At 36.6% G+C, this 22,213-nt stretch overlaps 1 protein-coding gene, 1 long non-coding RNA gene and 1 pseudogene across 2 annotated transcripts in view; 1 reads left to right on the top strand and 2 right to left on the bottom strand.

Annotated features, from left to right (window-relative positions):
• The window catches only part of LOC109083683 (E3 ubiquitin-protein ligase RFWD3-like), a 512,102-nt gene that overhangs the window by 234,808 nt on the left and 255,081 nt on the right, over positions 1-22,213 (bottom strand). The gene's annotated exons all lie outside the window — the stretch shown is intronic.
• The window catches only part of LOC122133886, a 39,286-nt pseudogene continuing 18,570 nt past the window's right edge, over positions 1,498-22,213 (bottom strand).
• Positions 11,306-14,060, top strand: LOC122143719. Its single transcript, XR_006159329.1, has 2 exons — positions 11,306-11,663; positions 12,380-14,060. It is a non-coding gene; the product is annotated as an uncharacterized LOC122143719 (long non-coding RNA).

Genomic DNA, 22,213 nt, shown 5'->3' with positions numbered 1-22,213 from the left:
TGTAGCCATAACACACAGGAGTGATTAAAGAGCGTTTGGCCCTGAAATCTGCAGCTAATTTTTTTAAGTTTTCATCTCAAGTCCGACCCCAAGCTTTCAATCATTTACAGACGAATCAATGCTAAAATCAAAGACCCCGCTCCCACTTAAACCAAATCCCTATTCTTATCCTCAAGTTAATCAAGAAAACAAAATTTGTCACGGCCCATTTCCTTGCACGCACATCATTAAAAGCAAACATCAAAGACTCTGCAATCAAAACAGGATCAACAGAAAACCAGCTGGACCGTGTTCACTCTGAATTCTGTTCAAGCATTGTTAACGCAACCGAAGGGGCATAAATCTGTCGATCGCGAAGAGTATCTGTCGTTCTACTCCGAAGCAAACAGTTTGTGTAAAATGCAAATCAACATAAAGACAAATGCCCAGGTTATAAATAATACACTCAGAAATACGCTTGTTAGTACATTACTATGATCTCTACATTAAAGATTCACTGTTTTTGCGTTCAGAAAGTTCCCTGTGTCTTTGCAAGCAAGAGTGGACTGGTTCCATAAAGCAAACGCCCCCAGACCCCAAATACACCTGCATGTACCATGTTCAGCAACCCTGTGTTTGAGTGCATTCCCACTTCCTGTAGCGCCCTGATGTTTTTCCCACTTACAAACCCTCCCCTGACCCTCACTATCCCTGAATGCGAAAATAAAAGCGCCTTGCAGATTCATTGAAGTTACAATGATCAGAACGCTAAGCGAGATTTGGAGTTGGATGTTACCCGAGCTCTGAGCTCTGATGGGTCGGCCCGTTGCAAGTAGTTACCGTGCTTTCCAGGATTATGTTCATATACACATTGTTATTTGTATAAACAGATCAATACGAAATTTGTATACAAACCGCAGCTTCTCTTCTGACTATCTAAGAAATTCCCATCACTCGAGAACAAGAACAGTTTTTTTCTTTTTTCACAATAACTGCCGAATTTCCCGACACAACAGAAAGAGGATGTTGCTTGTCAACTCCCAAATATGAGTGTCAACATCTAGTTTTTAGACTTGTTGTGAACTTGTATGTTCGCTTTTCTCTGATTCGGTTAGCTGCTATTGAGTCATGTAATTAACAGTCGCTTGGTACTTTAAAGTGCCGTTTTGAAGGATATCAAACTTTTAACGGCCAATCGGACATGAAAAACAAAGAAATCAGATCAAAAAATCAATCCCACATAGCAATAACAACAACGGTCATGGTGTCTTATTTCAGCATATCAAGTTAGAGAGTCAAGAAAACACAGAATGAAAACAAAAAACACATGAAGAAGTGTGTCTATAACAAGAAGAGTCTTCAACCACCCTTAAGTTTACCCAAGAACAGGAAGAAGACAGGCTAGTTTAACAGCAACTAGCTTGCACAGTGCTTGTATACCATCTTATCCCACATTAAACCACTAGTCAGAGAGGAGGTAATGTTGGTTGGTCTACACAAGTTGAGTAGGATACCCCCTGGTGGTCAACCTGACCTATGTGAGTGATGAAATGACTGAAAGTTGGAGGCCACTACACCCTTTAGTTCACTCTACATTTGAACAACATAATAACAACAATAATCATTTTATTTGAATATTTATGTGCTTAATTTAGACCTCTGGGCTTTAAATGTAAGGATGTAATTAGCAGCGCTGATCAGAGGACAGTTTGAGTGGATTATTTAGGTCTATTTGTCAGGCTGTATGTGTAGACACATGTGCACGTGTTTCAGTGCAGTTCTCCAGCCCTTACCTCTCTCTCTCTCTTTCTTTCTGTCAGACTATGGTGGCTAGTCTAGCAGGGAGGGCTCAGCAGGGCGGATAATGGTGGGCCGGTTGGGAGCGCCAGGGGGTCTTCTGCTGTAGGAGGAGAAATAGTGAGAAACAAAGGTGAGACATACCCACAACCACAGGGAAATGATGAAGGAGAAGCGATAAGTAGATGAGATGAGATGAGACCAGAAGAGACGAAAAGAGACAAGATGAGGAGAGACAAGACTACATGAGACTACGTGAGAGAAGACGTGACTAGATGAGATGAGAAAAGACAAAAGGAGAATAGATGAGGCAAGAAGAGGTGACTAGGTGAGACTAGAAGGGATGAAAACAGACCAAGATGGGACTAGACAAGAATTGATGAGACTAGATGAGATATAAGACAAGATGGCGAGACAAAACATGAGGACTAGACAGGACTTATTGAGATGAGGATTCAGACTAGATATAAGACCACATGAGAGATGGGACCAGATGAGAAGAAATGACACAAACAAGAAGAAGAGATGAGGCAAGAAGAGATGAGTAGATGAGATGAAAAGAGATCTACCTGAGATGAGAAGAAATGAGAAAAGACAAAAAGATAATAAAAAGGACTAGATGAGACGGACCTTAGAGGAAATGAGAATAGAAATGAGTGACGTTCAAAGAGAAAAGATGAGACAAGAAAAGGTGACTAGATGAGACTAGAAGAGCTGAAAAGAGACAAAAGATGAGGAAATAAGACTAGATAAGACAACATTCAGGAGTTGAGACTAGATGAGAAAAAGAAGAGTTGAGGAGAGTATGAGAGCGGATGAGACTAGATGAGAAGAGAATAAAAGTCAAAAGGAGAAGTGATTAGGCAAGAAGAGGTGACTAGATGAGACTAGAAGAGATGAAAAGAGACAAGATGAGACAATATGAGATGAGACAAGACAAAAGACGAGGAAGAACAGAACTAGATGAGGCTAGATAAAAAGAGATGAGAAAAGACAAGATGAGGAGAGATGAGACTACATGAGATTTAAAAAGAGAAGAGGTGAGGAGCAGGCGAGAAGAGGCTAAATGAGAATAGACAAGAACAGAAGAGGAGGCTAATAACAAATTTGAAGAAATGAGACAGGAAGAGATGAAATGAGATAAATTACAAGTTAAATGACGAGACGTTAGGTGAGACTGTGAGACAAGAAGTGGCTAGATGAGAACACAAAAGCAGAAGAGAAGGCTAGAAAAGAGACAAAATGTGTGATAAATCAAGATAAGAAAAAGACAGGAAGAGACAAGACAAAAGTAAATGAGAAAAGAGAAGAAGAGGCAAGAAGAAAAGAAACAAGATGTCATTAAAAGAAACCAGGCAAACAGGAAGAGATAAGAAAAATACCAGATGAGAAAGCACAATAAGATTTAAGAAAAAAAAAAAAAATAGATAAAAAATTTGACTAGAAAAGAGGTGAGAAAAGAAGTGATGAGGAGAGATGAGAACATATGAGGCTAAATTAGTAGAAACGAGAATAAGAAGAAATGAAGAGATGAGAGGAGATCAAAACAGGAAAATGATATTAAAGGAAAAACCATAAAGAAAATGCTGAGAAGTAAATGAAGAAAAACTTGTTTAGTATGTGACAGAAGAAAAAAAAATATCTGCATGCATTATCTAGTGAGAGAAGAATAAGAGCCGAAGAAACAGTACAACAGTCAAACCTTTTTCAAATCTGTATTTTCCTCAGTCCTCTGAGCTTCAGACACAAGAACGCTCGTTCTCACACAACACAGTAAGAATACACTTCTACATGGAGGTGGCAGACGGTTAAGTGTCTACCTGGGGATGCCGGAGGGATGCGGCCGGGGCGGGAGGGGGATCTGGGGGGGCCGCACTGAAAGGATCTTGGCATTGGGCGAGAGGGAATGGGCGGAGCTGCAAAGGAGGGGGGTGGGGTTAAGAAGGGGCGGGCCTGGTGTTGTCGGACCTCTCACTGCAGGAGAGGCTGCTGGGGGGGCGGGGCTGATAGTAGGTGGTCTGTGCTGGGGGTGGGGCTACAGAGGGCAGGAAAAGAAGAAATATAGTATTAAAAAGGTTATGAAGGACACAAAACAATTTTAGTAGGTACACTACACTATACTACACTACACTATACTCATGGTGAAGTTCTTCAGGTAAAAAAACAGATGGTTAATAACTATTTTGTATGGTCAGAACATGACAAACACTTTGTTTTTGAATTCTTTAAACTTTTCCAGTCATTCTTTCTTAAAATAAATATGTTAACTGGAAGAAGAAGAAGAAAAAAAATCTTAGTTCTGCCTGTTCTGAGTAATATTGTTTCAAATCAAGAAACAGGTTTGTGTTGCCTGATAATATTAATAATTTAACTTTTTTTTTGTCTCTTTGTGTCTCTACACTTTTGATAGTACTGTACATTGAGGTTACAATGCAGATGTAGATTTATATATTTATCATCACAAAATCAATCTGTAAAAATGTAGTAGCAATCTAATTTTTATACAGTGAAATTTAATTATTCTGACTTTTTTATTTTTTTTTAAACCATTGGTCTTCCATAGTAGCATACATTTAGATCATTATAATCAGAGTTAAAACCACAAACATAGCACCTCAATACCACGGTAAAAATGTAATATGGCTTCTACTGTAGGTATTTGCATGAAAAAAGCAGTAGTCTAAATACATTTAGTATACATGCATAAACGCTATTGCTTAAATCACAAAAAATACTGTAATTCCATTACTCCTCCTTCAATAGACTTAAAACATGTCTAAATTAATAATATAATTAAATTTCGACACAATATCATGGTGCAGCTAGTGGTACAGGCTACAGTAAATCTATGGTAAATGATGGCAATTTGTAGATTACAAAGTGGTTAACAACAGTCCGAGTGGTGCACTTCAAATGGACTAGCGCTTTCTCTTCTGCCTTTGCCTCATAAACTTTATATCAAACATTTATCAAAATCTGTTATCATTTATCAAGGAAATGTATATCGCGCTATAATTATCGTTATTGATTTATCGCCCAGCCCTAGGCCATTTGTATCCTAAAAAAGAAAATTGTATTTTTATTTAGTAGTAGTCTATGCTGTATGATAGGCAATTCATTCTGAAATAGAAATGCCAGAGTAATGGGAATGTAACTCTTTCCCAGACAGCAGCATGCTGTTCATTTTCTGACCTAGTCTCTGGAATCCAGGTATCGTTGACTGGCGGAGGCACAGGAGTGGACACAGTGCTGGTGCTGATGTCACCGATGATGCCGAGGGCCTCTTTTATGGCATGGTACATACGCAGCATCTCGTCTCTGCGCTGAGCCTGGTCAGCAGACTCCTCCATCAGACTGTTCTGATCTCCTGAAGAGTACAGGTACGCCAGCAGCTCTGAGTGGATGAAGTCTTTAGCCTGGGGACAGAAAGACGTCCCCGAACAGGAAAGAAAGATTAATGAAGAGGGTGAGGATGTTTTGCAATATGTTAGAATTAATATGTTTCGAGATGAACTGCTTAAAACACACGAGCACTTGTGTACTTACGCTGTTGATCATGAGGTGCATGATAGTCTTGGGCATGAGGTCTCTGATGGTCTTGTTGACGATACCAATGTAAGAGTCTACCAGGTTACGGATGGTCTCCCCCTGCCTCTCCAGCTGAGGGTCCATGGAGAAGGTGTCGGCAAATGGTGGAGCAGCCTCATCTGAATCCACCTACACACACACATTCCCCAGTTTCTTTACAACCCACCATTTGAGTTTAGGAATGATCATGAATTTTAAAGACAACATATAAAGTGATCTGTATCTTTAATACGTTCCTGGTCTTATTGTGCTGGATGGACAAGTGCATACTATTCTTAGTGGAAAAAATATTTTCTTTCATCTTTCATCAAAATGTAATACCTTTCTTAACCCTCTGGAGTCAACTAATGCGGATAAGTGTTTTGTGGCATATTCTCCTGATAAGACCGAAAAGAACTTAAATTACACTTTCAATTTTGATCGTACAGATGAGCGCAATACATCAATCGAATCTGTAAAGGGTCTACTTTTATTTGTATACACACATAACAACAAAACTTTGTGCATTTACAGTATAAAATAAAGAAAACAAACAGAGTGCACTGTCTGCCGCCTTGGTTCTGCGTGATCCTCATTTAGAAATTAAAATGAACTGTAACTATCAGCAAATACTCAACACGGAGACATGAAAGATATATCTATAGAAAGCTGACATGTCTACTTTTAAACCGAGCAAGTCTTATCAAAAAACAAATATTCTGTGATAAAAAGTAATCAACATGAAAACCAACGCGATGTCCAGTCTTTCACGTCTCCCTTCATTATATCTAATGCGACTATGCCCACGCACTGAGCGCGCTATTGATATTACAATCATCTACGTGAAGCTTGTGGCGGGTAAACGCCCACTTCACATCAAACAAAGCAGCAAGACTGTACTTTACTTTTTTTTAAATGGTACTGTTTGCTTCGCGCTGAGAGGAATAAGACATAATTCACCTCAATAAGGCTGCTGAGAGGAATAAGATTTGGATTACCTCAGAAAGAAGAATGAAGGCTTGACCCAGCAGAGATCATAAACATGAGTAAGTTTTTTTTATTATTAATCTATTTGTTTTAGTTTTCATGTAACTTGTACACATTTTACTAGTTAGACTTCATCCAAACTATAATTCCTGACTAAATGTAAATAGTTTTTTTTTTTTTTTTTTTTAATGTTCTATAATATATACAGCAATACGATATAAAAGTAATATGAGTTATAATGCTGCTAGCTTAATGTCAGTAAGAATGATTAGACAAAACTTTACTGTGATAGGCTATTCTCTGTTCACGAATATAGCCATATATGTATACAACTATATATATTGTATAGGCCCACATACAAAGCATGCTTGTGTTTTTAAGAATGTAACTAAGCTTCTGTTCATGAATATCTGCTCTGGTGTAAATATTTTGAATGTGTTATACCCCGGTCATTGGTTGTTTGCAGTCGTCTGAGGTAAAAAAAAAAAAAAAAAGAGGGTGTCAAGTAAGCTGTAAATAATCACTGACAATAAATGTGCTATGTGGTAATTGTGTTATTTTTTCCCCTATAAATTACTACTAGTATCAGTGACCATAACAATATTTTTAATAATGTATAATATTTGCGTAAACAGCATGCTTACTTTTTGTTTTTATTTCAGATAATATAACCTGTTGCAAAGCGAGCCAATGCAAACAAGCAGCCCACTCAGGAACCTGGAACACAGCTAAGACCAATGCGAGGCACACACTCCCATCTCTTCAACGTCTCTTCAAAAAAAGTATGTCCTTCAGAGCACATAAACAATATACATTTTGGAAATGCCAGGTATGTGATGTTCATTTATATATTTCAACATGACACATAAGCCTGCATTTATTTGATCCAAAATACAGAAAGTTGCAATTGCTAAAGCAGTAATATTGTGAAATATTTTTACTATTTAAAATAACTGCCTTTTATTTTGAATATATTTTAAAATTAATTTATTCCTGTGATCAAAGCTAAATTTTTAGCATTATTACTCCAGTCTTACTCCAAGTGTAACAATATACACTATACCATTTAAAAGCTGGGAGGTCAGTATATATATATATATATATATATATATATATATATATATATATATTATATATATATATATATATATATATATATATATATAAAGTATATATATAAAAACTTATTTAGCAGACAAGTGATGATAAATACAATAATCATGTTACAAACGATGCTGTTCTTTCAATTAATAAAAAAAAATAAATAAAAAAAAAAAAAAATATATATATATATATATATATATATATATATATATATATATACTATATATAGATATATATATATATATATATATATATATATATACTGTAAACCTGAAAAAAGTCATCTCTTTTCAACATTAATAATAATACTAATAATAATAATAATAATAATAATTATTTTTTTGAGTAGCAAATCAGAATATTAGAAGGATTTCTGAAGGATCGTGTGACTGGAGTAATGATGCTAAAAATTCAGCTTTGAAAGTCAGCTTTGATTGTTTCTAATAAACTGTTTAACTGCAGTCGCAAGTGAATCTCAAGTTATTTTTGGGGGATAATTAAAATATTCTAAATAAACTACAAAAATAAAAATATATTCATTCTTTATTGTAACTCTTCTCTCTCAGTCACACACCTGGCTGAAAGGTTCATTATGCAGCTCATTATGCGGGCCTTTGTCTTCTCAGGTGTGAATCACACAAATATTCACGGTCAACCACGCCTACTCGCATATGCCCTTTCGAAACAAAAAGTGTCTTAGAAAATTTAAATCAATCTATTGTTTTTCTGTGAGTGAGTAAACAAGATGATTTCACATCATTTTGAAGCAAAAATTCTAGGCTACAAGGTCCATCTTTGACAGTCTTGTGAACAAATGTTTTGTATGTGTTTTATGACCATATTTCAGGTGACTTCAAAATTTGTAGTTTTTTTACTAAGCATGCACAAACGTTGTTTTTTATGTTCAAAAACACAATCATGTACATACATGCTATTAACATATTATTGTAGCCCAGTTTTGTACTGAATATAGTGTTTTCAGACTTTTAGCCATGTATAGGTTTATAAAGCAACTGAAAAAAAGCACAAAAGTCAAGGGATGTCAAAACTTCTCCAGGCCCCCAAACCCCCCCTAGACCCAGAGGGTTAACCTCTAAAACACACAAAACTGCTCATCAAACCCAAGATCGCATCGGTGGGTAAAAAAAAAAACATTTTTATTTATTTACTAGATACCAGAAAACAGAAGAGATATTTGTCCACGTAAAAGCGGTGTAAAAGTTGTCACTAAGATGATTTAAGAGATTTTTTTTTTTTTTTTTACATGTTGCTAAGTAGCTGCTACTGTATTTTGAATGTTTTAAACATGTTGCAGTGTGAGCTGGGTGCTTATGCAGATTGCTTAGTAATAACATAGTTAACATAGCAACCTCAAGTATTTATGATAATAATAGCAATGTTTGCCTTAGACGCACCGCCACTACTAGTACTACTACTATTCATTTCATAACATATATTACTGTTTTGTACCAGTAATGTTGTTTTTGAAAGAAAGACATTTTTATTCAGCAAGGATCCCTTCAGTTGATCAAAAGTGAAATGAAAGACATTTATAATGCTAAATAAATTATATTTCAAGTAAATTCTGTTCTTTTTAATGTTCTATTCATCAAAGAATCCTGAAAAAAATGTAAGGAACGTGTGACACTGAAGACTGGAGAAATGATTGCCAAACAGGAATAAATTACATTTTAAAATACATTCAAGCTAATAGAATTGTAATAATTTCAAAATATGAATTCAAAATTTATTTGTTTTATATATAGTAGTCAACATTTAAAGTGGATCACAACACATTTTGGTTTTAGGACAGCTCTGATGAAAGGTTATGATCCACTTCAAATATTGACTACTGTATGTATGTATATATATATACAGTACAGGTCAAAAGTTTTGAAACATTTACTATTTTTAATGTTTTTGAAAGAAGTTTCTTCTGCTCATCAAGCCCTGCATTTATTTGATCAAAAATACAGAAAAAAAATTAATATTGTGATATATTATTACAATTTAAAATAATTGTTTTTTACATTTATTATACTTTAAAATTATCATTTATTTCTGTGATGCAAAGCTGAATTTTTAGGATCATTATCACATGATCCTTTAGAAATCATTCTAATATGATGATTCATTATCAAAGTTGGAAACAGTCTCTGCTGCTTAATGTTTTTTCAGAACATGTGATACTTTTTTAGGATACTTTGATGATAAAAAGTAAAAAAAAAAAAAGGAGACGAAGCTATGTTTTTTAAAAAAAAAAATATTTTGGAATAACAATATACACTACTGGTCAGTAATTTTTTTTTTTCTTTTTTTTAATAAAATCAATACTTTTATTCAGCAAGGATGTGGTTAAATTGTGATAAAATAAGTGATAGTAAAGAAACAATATATTATTAGAATATATATTATTAGAATTTTTTTTTTTTTATTTTGAATAAATGCAGTTCTTTTTAACCTTTTATTCATCAAATATATTAGACAGCAGAAACGATTTCCAACACTCATAATAAATCAGAATATTAGAATGATTTCTAAATGATCATGTGATAGACTGGATGTTACATGTGACACTGAAGGCTGGAGTAAGTGATGCTGAAAAATTCAGCTTTGCATCACAGGAATAATTAATTTAATTTTATTTATAAAGATATATTTTCAAATAGAAAAACTATATTATTTTAAGTTGTAATAATATTTCACAATATTACTGTTTTTTCTATATTTTTGATCAAATAAATGCAGGCTTGAAATGAGCAGAAGAGACTTCTTTCAAAAACATTAAAAATAGTAATGTTTCCAAACTTTTGTTGACCTGTACTGTGTATGTATATATATATATATATATTTTTTTTTTTTTAGTGTATTATTTGCAATAAACACAGCCTTGGTGAGCGTAAGTGACTTGTAGTAGTTTTTAGTAGTGTAACATGTTGACAGTCAAAAATAAATCTGATACAAAAGATTCTTAAATGTGTAGACTTTTTTAACTCTCAATAATGGAATGCGGAGTGTTTTAGATTGTACCCATGTTCAAACTGAACATTAGTACCTGATCTTTCTCAGGATAAACCCCTGCTCGGAGAAAAGAGGCTTTCCAGCTGTCCATGTCCTCCTGCGAATCACAGGCCAGCTCGATCTGACGCAAGTCCTTATACACGTTCCTGCGAGGAGGATCGAACACATGAAGCGGCCAAACGCCAAACCAAAATACACAAACACAGAGAGTTGCAGTCAGCCCTGACCTTTGCTCAGTGTTGAAGATTGCAAAAATATGCTTAGTGGACATGAAGCCTTTCTCCACGTCTCTGAGCTTCAGGTTGTCCAGAGGAAGCATGTATTTCTTCTCTTTTTCCTAGTAGAGCGAGATGAGAGAGGGAGAGTTGCAACAATCTTATAAGTCACTTCACAGTGGTATCAAAAGCTGCAGCATTCAGAGATTCTAAATACAATATATAACAGTGGCTGTATAGAAAAAAGCTACTTAGAGATTTTTTAAAACATCCTCTTTTGCGATCATATGGGTTTGGAACCACTTTTGGAAACCACATGTCAGCGACTTACTGACCGCATTTTCATTTTGAAGTGAACTGTCCCTTAAAAGAAGGACCACCCGGTTTGCCAAGCCAGAGAGGGGGGGATGTGAGACAGAGAGAGAAAAGAAATAGAAGAGGCGGAGTCTGGAATGAGGAGTTATGCGCCAACTCGTTTCTGTGAGTTGGAGAGACAGCATCTGGAAACGTTTATGTCTGCACAGCTACGGCCCCAACAGTTACATCACTCAGAGGAACACATCCCTGCCCCCAGCAAACACCACACCACACAACACACACACAACACACACACAACACACAACACACTTATACATACTACACTTACATTTACAACCCCCCAGTAACCCAGTACGATTTCCTGCAAATTCCAAAGTCAGATCCCGGCTGGAACATTTCAGTGCGCTTGCCACGTCACTTTGCCTCCCCTTTCGTCCCTTTTCTACTTTCGTCCCGCTCCTCGCCTCTCTTTTCTCCATTTATCGCTTTCTCTTTACTTTGAAAATGACTGCTAAAGGGACATTTCTCAGCGTTATTCATAAAAGAATGGTAAAGAGCGAAAACTGCACATGGTCCAGAATGCGAAAACGAATCCATGATGGCAAAAAGGTCCTTATTCCACTTGAAGAAACTGCAGAGGCCTGGAATATGCATTTGCCACGCAGCAGCGGACATGTGAGTATACCAAATATATACATTTGAAAAGAATTCTTAATGTAAACATTATCAATAAGTAACATTGGGATATTCAGTAATGTTATTTCAACCGATTTCGTTATGTTTAGATTCATAATGACTTTTTTTGCATATGCGGACCAGCTTTAATTACGTGATTCTTTGTGTGCCTTCATTATTCGGTACAAAAAGCTATTTAGAAGTAAAATTTAAAGCATAAAAATGTGACATTTCACCCCAAAATCAAAAGAGGCTATTTTTTGCTTTAAGAAAGTTAAACCTATTTCATTGCAGCATTATTTTCCTGAGAATTAAGTTTTTAGTCGCCCTCGAAGTATTTTTAACGTAGCATGTCCAAATCTTTTACGTTTCCACTTTTTTTAAATAATTTTTTTTCGTAACTCCCAATTTATTCACTATGATTTTCATTAGAATTTTTATTTAAATAACGATTAATTTTACTGTTTTACAGTAAATTACGTAAATCATACTTTACAATTAAACTAGCAATACATTTAATAGTATTACAGTTTTGCAGGGATTTTGTTAATTTGCTGCTGAATCCAAACATTGATGGTTACATAACGACCTTAATTTACTTCGAAAGTAGTTATAGTTATTTTAGATAGGTAGCGAGCTGAGCATGTTCATGGCGGGCTAAGTAAGATCGACGCTTTATCAATGTGTCTGTCTGAACTGTTTACTCTCCTCTGCAGTCGTGTGCGGTCCTCGGGGCAGTGACCTGCGGTCCAGCCGCCCTCTTTCCTCCCCCCCGCCTGCCCAGTGTTCAGACTACCTGTTCATCATGCTGCAGCTGAACAGTAGTCCGCACATTGGTTAGGCTGGGCAGGGACACACACACCCGTGGCTCGAGTAAAAAAAAGGACTCTACCATTCGCTGCTGGACGGGGGGGATTTTACATATAAACAATCTCTCTTGGGGAATACAGAGAGACGTTTACATTGAAGATGCTTTGGATGAAAGCATCTGCCAAATGCATTAAAGTACACATTCATAAATGTATGTGCTCCCTGGGAATGAAACCCAAGGCCTTGATGTTACTCGCACCACACTCAACCAGTCAACCCACAGGAACTTTGGAAAACAGCTAACGTTTGCACTAATTTCAAACGCAAATGAAGTTCGAGCCCAGCTTGAGTGGCACCAGTTTTAAGTTCAAGAGAAAGGGGGAGGGACTGTAAGCGAGAAATGAAGAACAGATGAATCTCACCTCCTCGTCCTTGTACCAGGACAGCGATTCGGCTGACAGGACGAACCAGTACTCCTTGGAGCCGCCCTTCATAATGCTGATGTGGAGGGTTAGCCAGCCTTTACGGATCACCTGTGGGACAGAGGGCGGAGGGGGTGTGGAGGGTGTAGGGCATGCCACAAGAGTGGGGAAACATTTATGAGATCCACACAGTCTTTGTGCTGGAAGCTTGTGTCCTATGCTGAACAAACCTGAAAACCCTATTGTGCAAAGTTGTGCTTACCTGCTTTGGAATTATTTTGTGTAAGTTTGGTTGCCTTCTGTTGTGGTTTACGTGATTAAGTAAATAACTCTACTTTGTACGTTACAGCTGTGGTTTTCAACTGGTTTAAAAAAAATATCCGGCAAAATTGGTCCTTTTTTTTTTTTTTTTTTCACTGAAATTTTGCAGGCAAAATGGTCCATTGTTTTCCAATTTTGTTTTAATTTTTTCAGGCCAAAAAGGTTTCATTGCCAATCCCAATTGAAAATTAACCATGGTTTTATTATAGTAAAAGTCTAGTAACCAAGGTTTTTTTTTTTTTTTTTTTTTTCCACTACAAATAGAATGGTTAAACTATGGTTAGTGTAGCGAAACCATGGTTAATTTGATTTACTATGGTTTAACTATTGAAACCATGTTTTTTGGGGTTTTAATTGTAGTAAAAAACATGATTAATGTTCGTAAGGGATATAGCAATGCATAACACAGAAATCACCTTTTTTAATACAAAAAGAATGTTTGTGGAAATCTTCCGCCCTTGCACAAAATTCCCAATTGCATGGATTCCTTTTGTATAAATAAATATAAATGTAAATATAATTTAAACCAGAAAAGTGATGACTGTAACTGCATGAAAAATAGCACTAGTGTGATTTACCAACATAAATGCATATCAGTTGTATCAGTATTAGCATATTAGCTAAAATTCCATTATATTTGCACTTTATTATTCACATTTAGCTTTAGGTTGTGATTCACCAATTGGGAACCACTAGACTACAGTATCTATTCTGCATTGAGTCAGAACATAAGGCAGCAATTAAAGCTTAGTCACAAATAAATGGTCCAGAAAACACTAACAAAACCACTGGGGAGTGTCTTGAAGTCTTGAAATAGTGCAACAATAAAAGAACAAAGGAACAATTGTGTTGTGCTTGTGGATTTATTTCCTTCTACAGGAGTTCTTTCAAAAGCACAGTGCTACATGACGGCAGATGCCATCCAGACCCTCTGGCCTGTCACAGGAACAGGGGTCAGAGGTCGGCAGTGGTATGTTAGGGTAAAATTAGTGAGTATAATCAAGCCTACAAGCAGGTAAACAAAGGAGAATGCCGTTAGTGGTGTTAAATGGAGAAAGACATACACTCAAGTGTGAAAACCTATTGAACGGGAAGGAATAGTGAGATTTGTACTGAGGGTTGTACTGACAAACAGAGAGAAGGTACAGGAGCTGGAGGAATAAAGGGTTAGTCAAGGAAATGGGAGGGAAAGGGCTTCCAGATTTCAGTGGTAAAGGAATCTCAGTGTTATTTTTGAGGATTAAAATGTGTCTGTAACTCAAGGATTGTGAAACACTGCTTCATAAAGTCAACATGGAATCGAAATGAATCTTATTTACATTATTAATGCACATTCCAGCTCCGTTCTGGTACTTCATCTTACATCGTAATACCACATGGCATCACTGACACTGAACTTTTTCCATTAAAGTAATACCAGACCAAAATGTACTGCAAGCATTTCTACGGTACTATCCCTTTTCTCCCTTTCCGAATTGCTTTGTTCTCCGTAAAAACGGAGTGAAACTGAGAGGAGGGGGTTAGAGTTAGAGAATGCCAAAAGAAACAACGCAGACATAAAGCTATGGCTGGCTATATAGATTGTTTGCCTTGGTGGGGAAATGCCATCAACCTTCTTAAGAAACCTGATAACCATCTCTGAGAGGGGAAAATGACGAATGATGAGAAGAAAAAACACCAGGACAGTACGGCTCAGGCATCTCATGCTAGGATATACTGTAGCGACCCGAACGGCCACAAAAACCCTCTCAAATATCTTTTCATTACAGAAACCCAGCAAATATCTGTGGTCAGAGCCTGGCTCGGGCTTTGTATTCTCTAACATGGATCCAATTTCCCTTTGCCGCCCACAACTGAAAGAAATGAGAGCATGACCCTATTTTCCGTGGTGTTTGGATTTCACCGTTCTTCCACATTGCACATTCTGACTGCTGTCTCTAAATTACACCAATTAATCCTAATATTATGTACATTTAAAATGGATAATTATCAACAAGTTAATCAAAGAGTTGGCAAAATGCGATCAGACATTTCAATAAACAGAAATCTGTTGATAGAAGAAATGATTTTGAATTAAAGATGAAATGATTAGATGATTACCTGTGAGAGGCGACTGTTAATTACCCCAAAAGAAATCCCCCAATTAACTTTGCCCCAGAAAGGATTTCTCTAAGGTTGAGCAGTTAATTTATTAAATTGGAGTCAATTGATTAGCAAAAGGAATCCGATACTGCCACATTCTGGCCATTACTAGCACTCCAAGGGGAAAAGAAAAAAAGCTAAATACCAACTAACTGTTATGGTGGGCAATATTTTAATGATCTAAAATAAGTTTGGTGTAGAGTAGATATAAAATAAATCAAGTTCTTATTGTGATGACTTTAAGACACTTTCATTTGGCCATTAAGTTTTCTGAAAGGTTTAGATTTGTGATTAAGATTCAGTTAAATTAAATGTATTTGGCATTCCAATTTAATTCACTCTGCCCATTTCATTTAATGGTTTCAATGATTTTTCACCTTAAAAATGCTCATGCCCTGCGTGGCACTTTGCATTTATTAAAAGCAAATAAACAAATCTAAAGGTAAATGCTTATTTATTACTCTGAAATGTTACACAGCATATTAATTTAAATTCTTAAATTAGCTATTCTTCCTTTAGTGAAAAACAAAAAACATGCCTTACTGTAAATTAATTAGATGATTATTGTTTTACTTTTGAACCTACTTGACAAAAATTGCAAGCAATGATATTAAATATAGTTAAAAGGTTGAAACATATTGAGATTTTTTATTTGTTTTGTCATATAGCCCATTCCAACCTCAGACATACTGTTAGTATAAATAAATAATCATATTTTAGTGGAAAATAATTGTGATTAGCTCTTCATGGCAAATGTACTTTAAAATCTAAAAATGCTCTCTAGTATGATTGGATGTTTTCTTGTCCCCACCCACCCACCATATCCCCATGGTGACATTGAGGCTGATTCTCCACAAGGCAAACTCTGCTCACCCAGCCCAGGCGCCAGGACTACCATCCAGCTACAGGACAACTGAGGCCTCCATTTCACTCCATTTTCTCATTTAAAAAAAAAAAAAAAAAAGTTTTTTTTTCATGCATAAACATACTCTGATATGTGAAATTAAGGGTGCACTGTGACATTTTCTCAAAGGAATGGTTAGTAATGTACTCTCGGTTTAATTACTATAATTACCAAATGTTAGGTGATGCCACTAATTACTGTGGGCATTTTATGGTGGATTTGACGTCAGTTACTGATTACTCGTAACTGAAATTGAAAACTTAGCCTTAATTAAAATTTTTATTCCAGGTTCCATCATTTTGTTTTTTCCACCAGACTATACCTTCTCGGCTTCGCCTTCTCTCAGGCCACCTAGCTGCAGAGTGAAACAAAAACCATCAGCTTTATAATTCTCGCCGTTAAGTTTACACACAGACATCCCACCCACACTGGTAATTAGGAGTTAGTTGACCTGTTACGGCCTCAGTTCTCCTGACTGGATGAGCGCTGGTGACCTCTAACTGGACGTGGCTTGTAGCTTTGTCATACTTACCAATATTTCACCCTGCAGTGATAAGGAGGGACGGGGTGGGGGCAAGTTTTGGGGGGGAAGAAATGAGACAGAGACACAGAAAACAAGCAAAGCAAGAAAGGGAAGACAGTGCAGGAGGATGGTTAAGAAAGACATGTTTTTCAAATGGAAATGAAAAGGTTTGAAGAGGACAAGGGTGTGAGTCAAAGAACCGAGAACAGTCAGAGTGAGAAAAAAAAGTTGGAAGCAGACATAGATAGAGAGAGAGGGAGAGAGAGAGAGAGCAACAGAACAAAGTTACATGCAATTAGATTAACTGACAGTACCACAAATCAGAATTATCTATTAGGTTGAGTCACTGTCACGGCTGGATCCATGCACATTCTGAATTACACTTTCAACAGAAAAAGGAAGTTTGCATTAAATTAGGGAAAGACTGAAAAGAAAAAAAAAACAATGCATTGATTACTCATTTGTCATGCGTCAGTGTTACAAGCAGCAAGTACTGCTGTGATGCTAGTGAAAGCAGAGTTTCTCAAAAGCGGGAGGAAATGAAAGGGAATGTCCCTGTCTAATAACATAGCATACTTTCAAGTTGCTTATGTCATTTCCACTGAAACCTTCATAAATGATAAGCCCATTTCAGGCTCTTTTATTTTTCTAACTGGGTTAGAAAAAATATTCTTTAATGGCAAGCAATGTTCATTCAAATGAAACATTCCACATAAATGCGGTGTCCTAACCAGGCGTGAAGTGACAGAATTGCAGCTGTCAACACAAATTGCAGCATGATGCTCCACAATATCAGCCATTCAGAACATAGAACTGTTCAGTCATGATGTCAGTTTGTGTAGTAGAACAAAAACATGAACGTTTTTTTTTTTTTTTAATTATCCAAATCTTGAAAATGATAGTTAAAATCCAGGATTTAGAACTACAAGCAAAACAACTTTATATATAGTAACACAGACTACACTAGGTGGGGATGCAAATAACTTTTTGTGCTCGGTAAAGGCAAAAAAAAAAAAGTTTAAATGGAAGCCTCAAGTTTTATTGCTCATTGCATTATGTCGCACCTGGTAAGGACATCGTTTAAAAGGGTGTAGTTCATAACATTTATAAATGATAGAGACCTTGGGGAAACATACTGTTCGGTTTTTAATCAGAGGGGGTAGATTAAAAGGTGTGATTTGGAAGGGTTCCCTCAGGGTTCAATGTTAGGTCCTTTCGTGTTTAATTGGAATGGTGAAGGGCGTGATGGTGTTGGAACAAAGGAGTGTCAACGTGGATTTAAGAGCATGTGAAAGCAGAGAAAAGTGTACCTGGTTGGGAATGGCCCTCTTTTTGTTGACGATATTCCTTTGCTGGGCGCTGCAGGACAGAAAACACTGATTACGCACTGATTGTACACCATTGTCTGTATTGTTAGAATAGCACAACAGTAAAATGATGATTTGTGTAAGCCTCCTTGCCACTCTGGGTGGGAGCAATCCTGCTCTGAGGCAGAAAGGAGGAATGGGGCAGGATAAAAACAGAGGATATGGTTGGTCTGATTAACATCTGTCTAAGATGACTGGGTGTTTAAGGGGGCGCTAGCGCACCTGTTGTTGCTGTACCCTGGTATGGTACCGTCATCCATCCGTCTGAAGTCAAGACTGAAAGTGACGGCATGAGAACCGTTAAAAGAGGAGCCCTGACAAACTCACGGCATGCGCATGGGGACACACGCAGGGCGAGCAGGGTCAGACAGGCTTGATGCTGCAGGTGACCTTTGTCTCAACTCTTAAATGCTCTACAGTATCCAACTGAGCATGCAAACATTTTACATGCAATAAGTCTTTAGTTGTACACTAGTTTTTTTGAGAGATCAAAGACATGCACTAATCATTTTAGTGCATTTAAGTTACGTCCAATGTATTAGCCATAATGCACAGACATAGGGACCTAATCTGAACTTTTTAGTCCACTGCACTGACAGGAAACGGGAGACACAGTCAAAACGTGACTTCTAGAGATTCTTTAACAGGTTTTAAACATCTTGAAAGTACCTACAAAATCTATATACAGCTAAATATTGCTGTTGGAATAGTGGAATTTTTAATATTTTTGAAAAAAAGAAAAAATCTCTTATGCTCACCAAGCTGCATTTATTTGATAAAAATACAGCGAAAAACGTAATATTGTGAAATGTTAATACAATTTAAAATATTTTCTATTTTAATGTTATTTATTCCTGTGATGCAAAGCTGAATTTTCAGCATCATTACTGCAGTCTTCAATGTCACATGATCCTTCAGAAATGATTGTAATATGCTGATTTGCTACTCAAGCATTTCTTATTATTATCAATTATGAAAAGATTTTGCTGCCTAGTATTTTTGTAGAAACCATTATACATGTTTTCAAAATTCTTTGATTAATGGTTATTAATCTTTTGTAATATTGTGTCACTTTTGAACAAATAAAATACATTTATACTAAACTAAACTAAACTAAACTAAACTAAAAATAAAATAAAATAAATTTATTAAATATTTGTGTAGTCTGACCCGAACCTGAATAAATTGTGAAATGTTTGTTGGCTACATACCATTTTATTTTACTGTTGCTTTATATGTTGACTACATGGCCACTTCCTTTCTAAAGATGTCAGAATAAACTGCACTGCAGACCAGTCTTGCAGACAGTCAAAAGTCCAAATACACAAGAAGCGCTGCTAAAGTTAGGGGTCAAGCTCTGATGTAAGAAATGAAACCCAGAATGTGCCACACTGGATGCTACACATACTTTGCAAATCCAATGAAGTCCTCATGGTTGGTGTTAATGTATGACAGCTCAATGTCGATCAGCAAAAGGACCTGGTAAAGAAAACAATTTTGCACATTAAGAAAATGTATGAAAAAAAACAACAACAACAAAAAAAAAACAAAGTTGTCAAAATGGATTTTCTCTCGCCAGTCTCGCACCTGGTCCTTGGTCTTGCCTTCTCTCTCTCTGACATAATTAGTGACAATTCTCTCGGTCTCTTCTCGCAGTCTGGGGTAAGAGCCTAGCTGTGGGGAAAAACACCAGATAGATGCAGGCTACGGCATGTACACATAGCCACACGCACACGTGCGTAAACACACATACACATTCTGCGATGTGAAAGCGGTAGGAGCTAACCACGATCAGACCTTTTCACACATGTTGATGTGAGGACTAGTTTTCGCTAAGCCATGCACAAGAGGAACCAATGCTAGAGAGAGCAGGCATGCACACACTCACACACACATGCAGATTTTAGTATTTCAGCAAGTTGTGCAGGTAAGACAGCATTCACTCCCAGCCAGGAATGGACAGTAAATTAATAAATTAACTTCTAAGTGCAGTAAACTAAATTTAAGGGTTTCTAGGGTTGGGAATCGAGAAACGGTTACAAATATCATTGTAAAATATGACAGCCAAATGATGATGATGTTTTGCTCTGTTAAGTGTTATTATATGACTACAGCACCAAGGCAAAAGACGTTATGTTTAACTGATATCTATAAACTCTTCTCATGAATCAAACTCATTGACCTTAAATGGCTCACTCACTGATTGCATCAGAGTGGTTCATGAAAAAAACAACAGACTTCGAGGAATGGAAAGTCATTATTTTTGGACCTATCAGACTTCAAATAAACCAAGAACTGTATGTCAATAACAGCGATTCAATATCAACACAATAATTAACAGTTGTATCTAATAATTAATGTTTTTTTGATAATTTGGTAATTGAAGAGACTATATAATATATAGATTATAATATCATTGGGATCCATAGTTTGGTGCTTGCTTGAATGTACTAAAAGAGTAGTTTTTTTTTTTTTTTTTGATCAAGCAGAATTGGAACTAGAGCAAGAATTGGTAAACTCCTTAGGATTCCCATCACTAGTTATTAAAACATATAAATCTGAAGTGATAAGAACTGCATGTGAAATGCAGGAAATATTTGCACTTTTCTAAGATTATATTCCCACCAATACTCTTCCAAAACTGAGAGTGAAATAGCGATTTAAGAAAGGAAAGAATGAGAAAATTTTAAAAAGTCTGTGACATTTGAGAGGGAGGACAGAAGCAAGTATTGCACTGCAGTTCCACCTATGACCACAAGACGGCAGGTGACTGGATCTTTGTTGCTATGACAACAGCAGCAGCCTTTTTTGTCTGGGGTAGAAGGCAAAGCATCTGTTTCTGTATGTCTTTTACTTCTACAGTCAGTGGTTCAGGGTAACTGATGCTCTACTCAAGCAACAAAGAGTGAAAGGAGGTGATGTGCCACTGACCAACACTGGAACCGGGGCTCTAAAGCTGACTCAGCTTGGAAACAGCCAGTTTTTCCAAACAATCTGGATGGTTTTTATTGGATTCACATGGGATATGAAAATGTAAGACTCATTATGAAACTGAACTTCGGACGAGACACGTGGACACATTCCAGACACATGGGTGTGGTGGAGAGGGCGTGGCTGACTGATAAAGGTGGAAAGCTGGGAAGGTGGCAGCAGGTGGAAATGGAGGAATGGGGAGTTTTTTTGACTCCGCCTTTTCTCAAGTCTCTCCTGGTTACCTTGTTGGCACTTTTCCTGATGAGGGTGGTGAGTTCGCACACCACCAGGTCCACACATTTCAGGCTGGGCTCTTTCAGTTTGCGGATCTGTTTTTTTACTATAGTCTCAAAGGCCAGATCGGGGGTGAACAACCCCGTTCTGAGGGGGTCAGGGTGATGCCAGTGGGCAGGGGGAGAAGAAGTGTTGAAGAGTTAAAAAAGGACAGAAAGAAAGGAAGAAGGGGAAGAATAAAAAGAGAGGAAACTTTCAGTTGATTAATAATTGCTTATCTATGAACAGATACAAACTAGGTCCAAAAGGGGGAGCCGCAGGTTTTCACATCCATGAATTATGTATTTTTTTTGCACCACAATAAACAGACCCTAGAAAAGCTTGTTCACTCAACGTCCAATTTAACTAGTCTAAAATATTAGCATTTTACCACACCAAGTCCAGTGCTAATACACAGTATAACTATTTGTAAATTTATTAACTATTAAAACAACTGACCTCCAAAAAAAAAAAAAAAACCCTGCGCTTCTCGTCCGGTGTGCGTCCACCTAAAGTTAGGCTTGAGGAAAAAAAGTTAGCGACACAAATATGCGGACGCAAAAATAGATCTATTAATGAACCAGTCCAATTTTTGAAAATGCGACTCTTATAAACTCTTTCAATGAATCTCTCAAAACGAATCACTCGAACAAAACATTCAGTTTTCACTTAAGTATATTTGTTTAAAGTATATTATTTCTTTAAAAAGTACTCTAAGTATGCTACAGTCATGTGTACTTCTTTTTTATGATTAATAATGCAATCAAGTACTGTCTCAATTTAATTAAAAGAATTGTCACTGGGTGGGCGTCGAT

Source organism: Cyprinus carpio, unplaced genomic scaffold (assembly GCF_018340385.1).
Source record: "Cyprinus carpio isolate SPL01 unplaced genomic scaffold, ASM1834038v1 S000006493, whole genome shotgun sequence".
In the NCBI taxonomy this organism is placed as follows: Eukaryota; Metazoa; Chordata; class Actinopteri; order Cypriniformes; family Cyprinidae; genus Cyprinus; species Cyprinus carpio.
Note: the sequence above shows the minus strand (reverse complement) of the source record. Positions and strands in the feature narration are given on the sequence as shown.